General features: G+C 41.8%; 1 non-coding gene across 1 annotated transcript; it reads right to left on the reverse strand.

Moving 5' to 3' along the window:
- Positions 1-4,740: 4,740 nt before the first annotated feature.
- trnar-acg (transfer RNA arginine (anticodon ACG)) lies at positions 4,741-4,813 on the reverse strand. The gene has a single exon. It is a non-coding gene; the product is annotated as a tRNA-Arg (tRNA).
- Between the last annotated feature and the right edge of the window lie 7,490 nt (positions 4,814-12,303).

Here is a 12,303-nt window from a genome sequence, read left to right on the forward strand (position 1 = left end):
CTTTCGTTTCTCCGTAAACAGCTGAGGCTTAAGGCCAAAGATTTAATGTTTTAGAAATGAACTGTATAATGGAAAAGGAGTGGTCATTCTGGAAAGCTGAATTCCGGTTTTGAGATCCTGCAGCAATGGTGCACTAACTAATAACCTGTCTCCTTCTGCCCTTCTAATTTTTAACTGTAAGCTTCTGTTTCATTTTTACTGTTTTTAAGGTACTTTTTTTTAAGGATTGCTGAGTATTTTCAGAACAGCATAAGTAAGTGTACTTTGGATAGACTAAGTTCTGTGGGTATTCTATATTCTGTCTTTTGTTTTTCAATCCGTCATTTTGTGAATAATTTTTGAATCTAGCTTACTCGGGTAATTTTCACTGTACGCTTAACGAAAAAATATAACGTTACGGTCTGGGTTGTCTGCTTAATAGCGTTTTGAATGGATTAGCCTCGTCCATAATAAATTGGGAATTAGTTGATGGATTAAAAGAGCAACTGATAGGTGCTTGCATCTTAATTTCGGGTGTTGATTTGGATTGGGGTAGGCAATGTTTGGGAAAGCAATGTCTCATTTAGGTTCAAAGAGTTGTCTTGCTATGGACGATGTAAAGTTGGTAGTTTTACAAAAAGTAATTCAGGCCGGGTTTCTGGAATTAGCAGACACACTGGGGTTGTATTTGCCTCTTTCTGTGAGGAAAGGAGAGATCATTCCCGCAGTAGCTCACCATTTAACTAAGCTGTAAAATCCATGAAATTTTTGGAGATGGTGAAAATTTATTTGAACATGAAGCAGCTTGAGTTAGACTCGAGAGATAAGGAAAGGACACCAGATTTGAACAGTTTGAGATACGATTTGAAGCAGAAAGAGGGAAGAAGAGAGAGCAGAGCAGAGAGAAAGGGAGACACAGTTTGAACTTCAGAAATTGGCAATTATTAAAGGAATTCACCTTAAAAGGCTGGAGAGAAAGGCTGAAGATAAGCTTACTCTGGAAGAGCATATTGTTAAAACGACAAGGTTAGCAGCTGAAATGGCTGATTGTTATGAAGTGGTCCATAAAACAGGGATGGGTTTCCAGAATGATTTTAAGTCTGAAGGATAGAAATTGGGGCAAAGAGAAATCCATACGTTGAAAGGGAAAGTTAAATTCATTAGGATAACTTATCACAGAGGAAATAGGAAACTCTTGAAGGGTACAAGATCTGAGGTTTTCATTGCAGTAAAGTAGGCCACATGAAATCAGTGTTTGAGAACTGGGGAAAGCACTGGAAATTCAGATGCAGGGAAACGAAACAAGCCTGGATGTTTTGTTGGCGTGGCAATAGAAAGCACAGTGGAGGGTGGAAAGCTGCATCAGAGTGCACAAGCCGATCAGAGGTTGGTAAGGGGGAAGTGCCACATCTGCTTTAATAATAAACCTGCAAAGGTAAAGTTTATTTACCTTGTCCAGGAGTAGCAGATAGAGAGGGAACAATATTGAGGGACACAGGATCGTGCCTGTCTGTGATTCAGAAGGAGGGAGAAACATATACTCCTGAAGAACTATGTATACGGGAATTCATGGTGGGACGAAAAGTTGCTCAGTTATGTACAGTGAGGCGAGAGTGGGCAGAAAGAGTGGGGAATTTCTGCTGGGAGGTCTGGACAAACTCTCAGCTCCAAAAATACAATTTGTGCTTGCAAATGATATAGCTCAATCACCGGTAAGCGTGCTGCCTGCTCCAGTTGAAAAGCCAGTCGAGATGCAGGCAAGTGCAGCAATGCAGGACGTTTATCAAGGAATTTTCCCAGATTGTGTCTTAACGCGATCACAAAGTCACAAGCTGAAGCAGGACAAATCAAAAGGCACGGATATGGAAGCTGAAATATGATTACAATTTTTTTTGTCAGGTAGGTGGGACACAGCAGGGGACAAACGTTAAAAATTGCCAGTATATTCAGCTCTACTATGCTACTGAGTTACAGCAGAAAGATGAATAATTAAAGCAGTTGGATCAGAAGACGTACTTGGAAGGAGAGTGAATGCATCCCCGTGTGATATTACTTAGCAAATGATATGTTAAGGAGGAAGTGGAGAGCAACACATACTCAAGCAAGTGAGAAATGGGCAGAATTTATTTTTCCAGGAGGGTACAGAAAAGTGGTGCTGCGAGTGCCGCATGTGCCACAAATTGGAGGGTACGTAGACGTGATGTAAACGGAGGCTAAAATACAAAGACATTTTTACGGCCTGGATTGCAGGGGGATGCATTTAAATTTTGTCAGACGTGTCATACATTTCAACTAATAGGAAAACCATGGGAAATAATAAAGCCTGCACTTTTAATATCTATCCCAGTGTTCGACGAATCTTTCTTAAGTGTCTTCATTCATTGTGAAGTTTTCCTACATCCAATAAAAGATGGGAATAAGCATTAATTAACAGAAAAAGGATGTATTGAGGAGATTTCCAAATGTTGTTCAATCATGCAATATGACATGATAGGATAGTGGACGAATTACGGTTTTTTAAAAAAACTAGATGAAGACTACCATCAGAGATACAATGAGCTCAAGGGTCAAACTTGACGTCCAAACTTTTCATAGAGTGTTTAGATAGCTTGGAAATAAAACGATTCAAATCTACTGTGTACAATCCAGAATCACAGGGTGCATTGGAAAGGTGACGTCAATTATTAAAGACTATATTGAGGTTTTATGGTTTGGAGTAGCCAGATTATTTCCATAATGGAGTTGCGTCAGTGCTGTTTGTGATCTGAGATGTACCAAAAGAATCCACCAAACTAAGTCCATCTGAAACCAATTTTGGGCATAAAGTAAGAGGACCATTAAAATTTATTAAGGAAAAATTAATAAGTCAGATTACAGAGACCACGCATTTGGATGATGTGTCAAATTTTAGAGTTGAACTAAATAATGTTGGGAAGTTGTCGAGACAGTATTTAAAAGTATCGCAGCAAATGGTGAAGCAGGAAGTGTATGAGAAATCAAACAATCACAATTTTGCCGCTGGGACTAATGCAATTATTTAAAATTCATTAATCTGTGAAACTTTAAAGCAAGGTTTAAAAGACATTATCAAATTGAGAGGAAATTGAGTGAGGTTAGCTACTTGATAGGGACTCCAGTCATGAAGGAATCTCACAGAATGTGATGGAATATGCTCTAACTGTATTTTGGCAGAGAACGAACGCAAGAGGAGAATGCGTTTTTGACTGCGACACACTGGGAAGAACCAATGTCAGGAAATTCTGCATTGGACGTTCCTGAAATAAAATTGGACAATGCAAAAGTTGTCCAAAAAGTTATTCAGTTATCTTCCAGAAGAAAAACGAATTAGTTATTACTCTTGCATGGGGAGATCTGCTGAAATATACTGGGAATTAATAATCTAATTGTAGATGATGTAAATATAGGAGATGCTGTTCTGACTCTGTAACATCCTTGCAGGCATAACCCTTTAAATTTGGACAAGTTCATAAGGAGATATCACGTATGCACCAATATGGCATAACCGAAGTGAGTTTCAATGAATAGAGTTCACCCATCATCATGGTGCCAAAGGCAGATAAGACCCAACAGTTATGTGTGGACTATCACAAAATCAATGTTGTTAGAAAGACTAATGCGTATACATATCTGCAGTTGGAGGACTGTGTGGAAAAGATTGGAGGAGCAACTTGCATTTCTTAGTTGGACTTCCTCAAAGGTTACTGGTAGGGAACTTTGACAGAAAGATCAAAGGCAAATTTATAACGCCAACTGGCCTGCAGAAATTTAAAGTAATGCCGTTTGTATGAAAAACACTTCAGCCACATTTCAGAGGTTAACTGACAGGGTAATTGCTGAATACGCAACTGATTGGTGTATATTGTGCCTGGTGACTTTCAAACTCTCGTGCATTGAATATGTACTGCATTTATCGGGCTTTTTTGATCGAATTCGGAAGTCAAACTGGTTTGTAAACCTAGCTGAAAGTGAATCTGCCAAAGCTCAAGTCACCTTCCTGGGAAACGTCGTTGAACACGGACAAATAGCCCCACGGGATGCGAAATCGAAAGTTACAGGGGACTTTTACACATTGTTGACGAAAAGAGCAGTACTACGGTTCCCCACTTTGAGTGGCTTTGACTGAAAGTTTGTGCTGAATGTTATCAGTGGGACTACTCCACTCACCGAACTGTTAAAAACAGGCAAGAAATTTCAGTGAACACAAGACTTTCAAAATGTTGTTTTTCTCAGAGCAGAGCTGATTGAGAGGAGACATGATTGACGTGTACGAAATAATGAGGAGCAAGGAATTACAGATTGAAGGAAACATTTACTCTTGATCGATCACCAGGGTTTGTAGATTTCAGATAAGATGCAGAAAGCTTTGAATAGACTGGTAGGAAAACTTTATCAGTCAGCGGGTAGGAGACTCGAGAACTCACACTCTATAAAGATCAGTTGGACAGTTAACCCTTCATTCTTCTCTGATTCCACTCGCCAAAGAGTTTCGAAAAATGCTCAAAGCAGAGCATCACCGCGAGCAACAGTTATTCGATCAGTGGCTTTATGAAATGGAAAGGTGCCCAATAGTCACCCGCGCGACTATTCGGCTTCCCTCCTGTGATGACGCTGGGGCATTGACTCTCATGTTCCCGGGGGCATTTAATGAAGGCATTCTCGATCCTGCAGATGAGGAGCTCACACCTTATTTCGGCTTTTGAAAAATCAATATTTAAACGGGATTAAAATCTGCCCTGCTGGCGAGCCAGGTAGGATTCGAACCTACAGTCTCCTGATTCGTAGTCAGGCGCGTTATCCATTGCGCCACTGGTCCCATGCACAGCCTTAGGAGCCGTAATGTTAATACGGACACGGTTAATAGCAGTCAAGTTCACCAATTGAACAAGCAATAAAGATAATCACTGTCACTGCTTCAGTCTAATTTTCATCACCTTTCAAAGCAACGAATTTTCCAAAAAAAACACATATGTTCTCATGAAGCTTCCATTCACACTCTGTCTGCTTAGTCATTTGATGGAATGTGATGTGATGAATTTCGAATCCACTTCTTCAGCATAACTGACGTGAACGTGAGCCTAATCACCACATTGTATGTACCAGTTAATTTTCAGAGGTTTCGAGTACAGTAGCGACTTTTACGAATATGCAGGAAAGTGAATACTGTGAACCGAGCAAAAAAATCCCTTCATGGAAATTAATCCAGTGCAAAGTCAAACATATGAGGACGGCAGATGACGTAAACATTCCTCTGCATCACTCTGCACAGATGCTTCTCCAAGAATTGACTCTTTGCAGAATTCTTCTTTGTAATTTTGACTGTCCCGGTTGTAGATATTCTTTCAATCCACAACAAGTATCCTGCTGAAAACTACTGACTTAAGAATAAAATAGTTGAGTATCTATTCGACCAGCTGATGTCCCAAAGTTCCGTGTTCCATGTTCTTGCAGGTGAAATTAGAGCTCCGAACCTGATGTCCCACTGCTTCTTGATGCGTGGGAATTGAAGCCGGTGTCCTTAAGGCGGGAGCTTTTAGCCTCGATATTTCACGCGCCTCTATATCATCAGAGAATGGCATTCCGCTCACCGATTGCATTTTCGCAGCCACATGCTCGCGCTGAACGCCATTACCATTTCCAATTAGTTTTGGGTGCACTGCAAATCAATTTCTCTGATTCCACGCCCTTGAACTGGGATTATATGTCATGCCATTATATGATTACGTCAATAAGTGAGGAAATTGGTGAAGTAACCGATGTTAAAATACAGTGTTATTGAGAAATACATTTCAGCAATACCCTGCAGTATCCCATGACCCTTTGAAGTTTTGTAGATATCTCGCAAACGTAACATCCTACAATCTCAGTGTTGCAATCTCTACAGTCTCTCCGGACATAGAAGCGATATATATGCAACCGAATCTGAGTTCCCACATCTCAGTCACTGTTTGACAAGTATTCCTTTGTGCGTGTGTTTCTGTTCTTGGCATAACCTCTGCCCCGATCCTTATTGCTTTTTGCATCGTGCTTTTCCATGTGGCGCCAGGATCATGAAATGGTTCTTCCTTGGCATTGTCAACACAGCAAGTTCTGCTCGAATCACAGTCACAGCAATCGGCATTTTACCCGTTTTACTCCATGTAATATGATCTTAGCAAACGCTGAGAAAATCAATCTTTGTTTTACATGAAAATACTCTACGTGGTGATAGGTTTCCTTCTTCAAACACCCGCTATCTCACATCTTTGTGTTTCACATATCATAACCACCCTTTATCGAAGAAATCTCTCCCTCCCACAAGAACTAATTCGCCTAAACGTCCACCCTCCCATTTCACTGAGGTATTGCGCAATATAATACTCACATTTACACTGTTCATTCTGTACTGCTGCGGTCACTGTTTTGGGTGTAAGTGCTCAATCCCATGGTCGGCATCTTCAAGCAATTCAATCTATTTAGATGCAGCTGTTCTGTAATTAATCCTCATGGAGCAGCTTTTACTGACACGGACAAGAGATTACTGGAACATCGGGCTCAGGGTAAGTGCACAGCGCAGGATTGAGCAAATGATGTTTTATTGGGAAAGAGAAGTTTCTGTGGCTTTCTCCAGTCAATTATTTCATTTGTTCATTCGGTTCCCCCGAAATATTGCGTGCAGTTCTGCAATTCACATTACAATAGTCATGTGATCGCACTGGAAACCGTGCAGAAATTTACCAAGTTGAAAAGTTTAGGTTATGAAGACAGATTGTTTTGACTGGGGTTGTTTTCTTCAGGCAGAGGAAACTGTGAGGATACATGTTTCATATGCACTAAGTAATGAGCGACATGGACAATGCAGAGTAAAAGAAACGTTTCCTCTTGACCGATCAACAGGGGCGAAGACTGAAGTTAAGAAGTGGAAAGGATTGAGGAGATATGCAGAAAAATCTAATCAGCAAGCGGATGGTTGAATCTGGATTCACTGTCTGAACCCACATAACCTTCAGAAATACACGGATCTGAACTTGAGTTGTTAATGCATACAAGGCCAAGTGATGAAAGTGAATAAAGATAGTCAAGCGATTGCATCTGACGAAAGCATGTACAACGACCTTGAGGGCTGTCATTCTACACATACGTGGTATTCGTGTAGCTGTCCATGGTGGGCTAGCAGGTCCATTTTTTTCGCTTCCTTCGCTGTGACCCGGCTTTGATTCTCAGTCCGGGCGTTGGGTTTGTTTTGATCCTGACAGTGACATCAGCAAAAGCAGACCCCCTGCAAGTGGAGTGTTTTTAGTACCTCGGATCAGTTAATGACGTCTAGAAATGAGAGACGATGTCACAGACTCTTAAATAAAGGGCACGGTGCCTCGGCAGTCTCTGCTCATTCAGACAGATCACTCGCCATTCTCCTCTGATTCCGCTTCCTAAATGTTTTCCCAAAATTGTCAAAGCTGAGACTTGGCTCTGTGTCTCGTTTCCTTCACAATCGCAGGTGCCACAGTGAATCTCGGAAAGTTGAAAGGTGTAGAGGGCAACCTGAGTGAAGAATTCAGCTTTCCCCCCCAGTGATGATTCTGGGATATTGACTCTGACGGTCGCAGGGGTATTTAATGAAGAGACTCCTGTCCCTGCAGTTCAAGTTGCAAACCTCATTTCGGCTTCAGAACAGTCCGTTTTAAGTGCAATAAAGTCAGCGCTGCCCGCAAGCCAGGTTGGAATCGAAGCTCCACACAGTAGATCTGTAGTTAGGTATGTTATCCATTGTGCCACTGACCCGTTGTATGTGCTACATTGTGCGGTAAATTAACTTGTATGTGAAGTTGAAGCCTGCCAGTCTTGCTCTTGAACCAAGTCGAAACCTTAACTACAATCTCTGGACCATAACCATGCGCATTATCCATTGTGACACTGTGCTCGCGCGTGCTTGAGGTTGTGCAGAGTTGTGATCTAAACACGGACATGACCAATCGTACTCATGTTCACAAGTTGAATAACCAGGAAAGATAACCACCGTTACTGCTTCACTCCAATGATCCACTCTTTGTGCAGCGGGAGGTTTTGTAACGAAAAGACATTCATCCTCATGAAACTTCCATTCACTTTGTGTCTACTCAGCCATTCAATGGGATCTCCGCTCAGCTGATGAATTTCAAATTCACTGCACTGATTTTGCTCCAGCACTTTTGATCAACTAATGCCTAATCACAACATCGTATTCAAGCTGATTTTCTAAGTCTGAACGTATGTTAACGGCCTGTGCGAGTTTACAAGAAATTCAATAAAATGAAATGACCAAAAAAATTCCCCTTCTGCCCAGAGCAGAGTTAGCCATATGAGATAGCTCAGAGAGAGAAAACATTACCTCCATTTCTCTCAGTGCAGATGTCAATAGTAGCTGCTCCAGATACAGTTGGAACTTCCAGCTTGATATCCCAGTGCTCCCTGCTTCGTGTCAATGGAAGCTGCTGCAGTTCAGGTTGGAGCTCCCAGCCTGATGCGACGTATACCACGTCAATAGAAACTGCTCCACGCAATGTTGGAACTCCCAGTCCCCGGCATTTCAATTCACTCTGTACTTTCAGTGAAATACTTCACACTCAATGATTTCATTACTGAACTCATATCCGTTGCCTCATCCTCATCCGCATTTCCAGTTTGATCTTCCCTGCTGCACCACACAGTTTCTCGTATTCCAGGCATGAAACCTGGCACTATATGATATTCCACAGCAATGGTCACTTCCTTGTATGACGAAATTGCTAAAGTAACCGATGGTAAACTACATTTCTTTTGCAGAAATACATTCCAGCAATTCCCTGCGCTATTCCCTGATGCTTTCATTTTCTGGAGGACTATATCAATCTTCACCTTCAACAAACTAAGTGATGAAATATCCATCGGCTCTGGAGGTACCGAAGTTAACCATTCAGCTCACCATGAGTTTGCATGTCTCAGTCACTGTTTGTCAAGTATTACTACTGTTCATGTGGTCCTGTTCCTAACATATCCTCTGCCACTATCTTTACTGCTTTTTGCATCATGCTATTCCATGCGGTGCCGGTATCATGCAGTGGTTAGCGCTTTGCGTAGTGGCAGCAGAAAGATCATCTGCAATTTGACTTCCAGTATTGTCACTTGTTACCGTTTTATGCAGAGTAAGACATGCTTAACAAAAGCAGGAGCGAATCAATCTTTTTTGACATGAAAATATTCGTCGAGGTGATGATTTTGCTCCTTCAAACCCTCACCCTTTCACATCTCTGCTGTCTATGTATCAGGATTCAAACCCACCAATTCTCGGAGATTTCTCCCCATCCCACGATCAGTAACCCTGCTTTAGGTTCCTCCTCCAATTTCCCTGAGGCATTTGGCTATCAAGCTCTCGCATTGACATTGTTCAGTCTGTTCAGCTGCAGTCAATGTTGTTGGGCGAACGTGACCAAATCCCACAATTTGGACCTTAAAACCAATCGATCCATTTACATACTGCTGTTGTGAGATCAGTGTTCATGTAGCAATTTTTACTGACATGTTCTGGAGATCACTGGAACATCAGGCTCAGGAAAATGACACAATGCATATTTGTTTTTTTTTGGAAACGATCAGTTTTTCTGTTCTAATTTCAATGGTGAAGAGGAGATTGTGAGGAAACATGATTGAAATGTGCAAAACAATGAGAGATAAAGGCGTGTTCGGCTGAAAGAAATGTTTCCTCTCGGACAAACGCCAAGTGGTGTCGATTAAATGTACGAGGCAGAAAGTTTTCAGTAGATAAGCAGTAAAAACTTTATCCACCAGTAGTGGTGGTGGATAAATCTGCAACTCATTGTGATGAAATCAACACAACCTTCAGAGATATTCAATCTGTATTCGTGATGCTAAGGCATACAAGACAAAGAGATGGAAAATGGAATGAGGATAGTGAAGCGGTTATTTCTGCAAAGAACGCGTCCAACACATTTGAGGGCTGTCAGACGACGTGCCTCCGACCGTTGTACTCGTCCCTGGTCGTGTAGTGGTTCTGAATTGGCACTTTTACCACTGCAGCCCGCGTTCAATTCCCAGTAAGGGCTGTTTTGTTCAGCATCAACAGCGTGGGCTTCTGTGATAGGATTCCTTTCAATGCTTCGAATCAATCAATGTCTCCACGAACATCAGAGTCAATGTCCCAGCCTCTTAAAGAAGGAGAAGGTGCCTCGGCACTCCATGAACCAACATGAGACTGAGATATTTATTTTGTTTCCTTGCCATTACTATGAGCCGCAGCGATTGGGTCGATGGCTCTGTGAAATTGAAAAGTGCCGATTCGCAGTGTGTGGGACTATTTGGTCTTCCTCACTTGTGCGACATTGACTGCGATGTTCTCCGGGATGTGTACTGAAAGAGATTCTCGTGTCTGCATATCAGGAGCTCAAGATTCATCTCGACTTCAGAACAATGAGGAAGATTAGGTTGTGAGATTAATAAATACCTGTGTTAACCTCGAGCTAGAGCGGAGTGAAATCTACAATGTTCTGATCTTGAGTCAGGCACGTTAGACTTTGCGCCAATAGCCCCATATGTTCTTCACGCTTTCATGCTTCAGAGTTTTGATGTTAACAAGGACAGGAGAAATAGCAGTCATATTCAAAAATTTAACCAGGAAAGAAAATCACCACCACTGCTTCAGTCCAATCCTCCCCACGTTGTGTTTCATCGCGATTCATAATGAAAACATATCTGTCATGATGAAGCTTCTATTCAGCCTCTTGTCTGTTCAGTCATTGAATGGGATCATCGTTGATCCTGTAAATTTCAACATTAGTTTCCAGCTTTTCCTCCATAAATCAAGATAAACTCGAGCATAATGTCAACATCAAATAGAGTCATAGAGTCAGAGAGATGCACAGCATGGAAACAGACCCTTTGGTCCTACTCGTCCATGCTGACCAGATATCCAAACCTTATCAAGTCATACCTGCTATCACCCCGTCCATATCCCTCCAAAACCTTTCTATTCGTATATCCATCCAAATGCCTCTTAAATGTTGCAATTGTACCATCCTCCACCACTTCCTCTGGCAGCACATCCATACACATTACTCTCTGTGTGAAAACGTTGCCCAGTGGGTCTCATGTATATCTTTCCCCTTTCACCGTAAAACTATGCCCTCTAATTTTGGACCCACAGACCCCAGGGAAAAGACTATTTCTATTTACCATATCTTTGACCCTTATAATTTTGAAAGCCTCTAATAAGTCATGCCTCAGCCTCCGACGCGCCAGGTAAAACAGTCCCAGCCAATTAAGCCACTCCCTCTTTAGCAAATCATCCAACATTGACAGACTCCTCATTTCTTTCTGAACCCTTTCAAATTTCGTAACTTCTTTCCGATACGAAGGAGACCAGATATGCACGCAATATTCCAACAGTGGCCTGCCGAATGTCTTGTACAGCCGCAACATGACCTCCCAACTCATGTACTCAATACTCTGAACAATAAAGGAAAGCCTACCAAACGCCTTCTTCACTATCCTATCTACCTGCGACTCCACTTTCAAGTTAAATTTCAAACATCAGGATTCTATGAACCTGCACTCCAAGGTCTGTATGTTCAGAAACGCTCCCTCGGACATTGCCATTAAGTCTTGAAGTCCTGTTATGATTTGCTTTCACAAAATGCAGCACCTCACATTTATCTGAATTAAACTCCATCTGCTATTTCTCAGCTGATTGGCCGAACTGGTCACGATCCTGTTCTGTGGTAACTCTCTTCGCTGTCCAACACAACTCCAGTTAAATGACAAAAAGTAGAGGACCCAGCACGGATCCTTGTAGCACTCCACTGGTCACGGGACTCCAGTCTGACAAACAACCCTCCACCACCACCCTCTGTCCTCTCCCTTTGATCTAGGTATATACCGTTAATTTTTGGAAGTTTAGTTCGCTTTAATGACTTGTATGGGTTTTCAGGAAATATAATATCATGACACGAGCTGAAAATCACTTGCTGCAATTTAACCAAATACGCAGTCAGTCTTATGATAAAAGGCAGAAAAAGAAAATATTACCTGCGTTTCTTTCTGCACAGATTCTCCTCCACGAGCTGAATCCTTGCCACATTTTCCCTTCTTTTTGCGAGATTTCCCTGGGACAGATATTCACTCAATCTACAAACATGGGTCCTGCTAAATACTACTTTAATTCAGATTAAAATAACTGAGTATCCTTTCTCCAACTTTACGTCTCATCGGTCCGTGCTCCTTATCAATACAATCTGCTCCAGGTGAGGTTGGAACTTCCAGCCTGCTGCCACAATGCCCCTTGCTTTATGCCAACAG

The sequence above is a fragment of the Chiloscyllium plagiosum genome, unplaced genomic scaffold, assembly GCF_037043375.1.
Source record: "Chiloscyllium plagiosum isolate Xiang-an unplaced genomic scaffold, Cpla_swu_hap1 HiC_scaffold_51, whole genome shotgun sequence".
NCBI classification, from domain to species: domain Eukaryota; kingdom Metazoa; phylum Chordata; class Chondrichthyes; order Orectolobiformes; family Hemiscylliidae; genus Chiloscyllium; species Chiloscyllium plagiosum.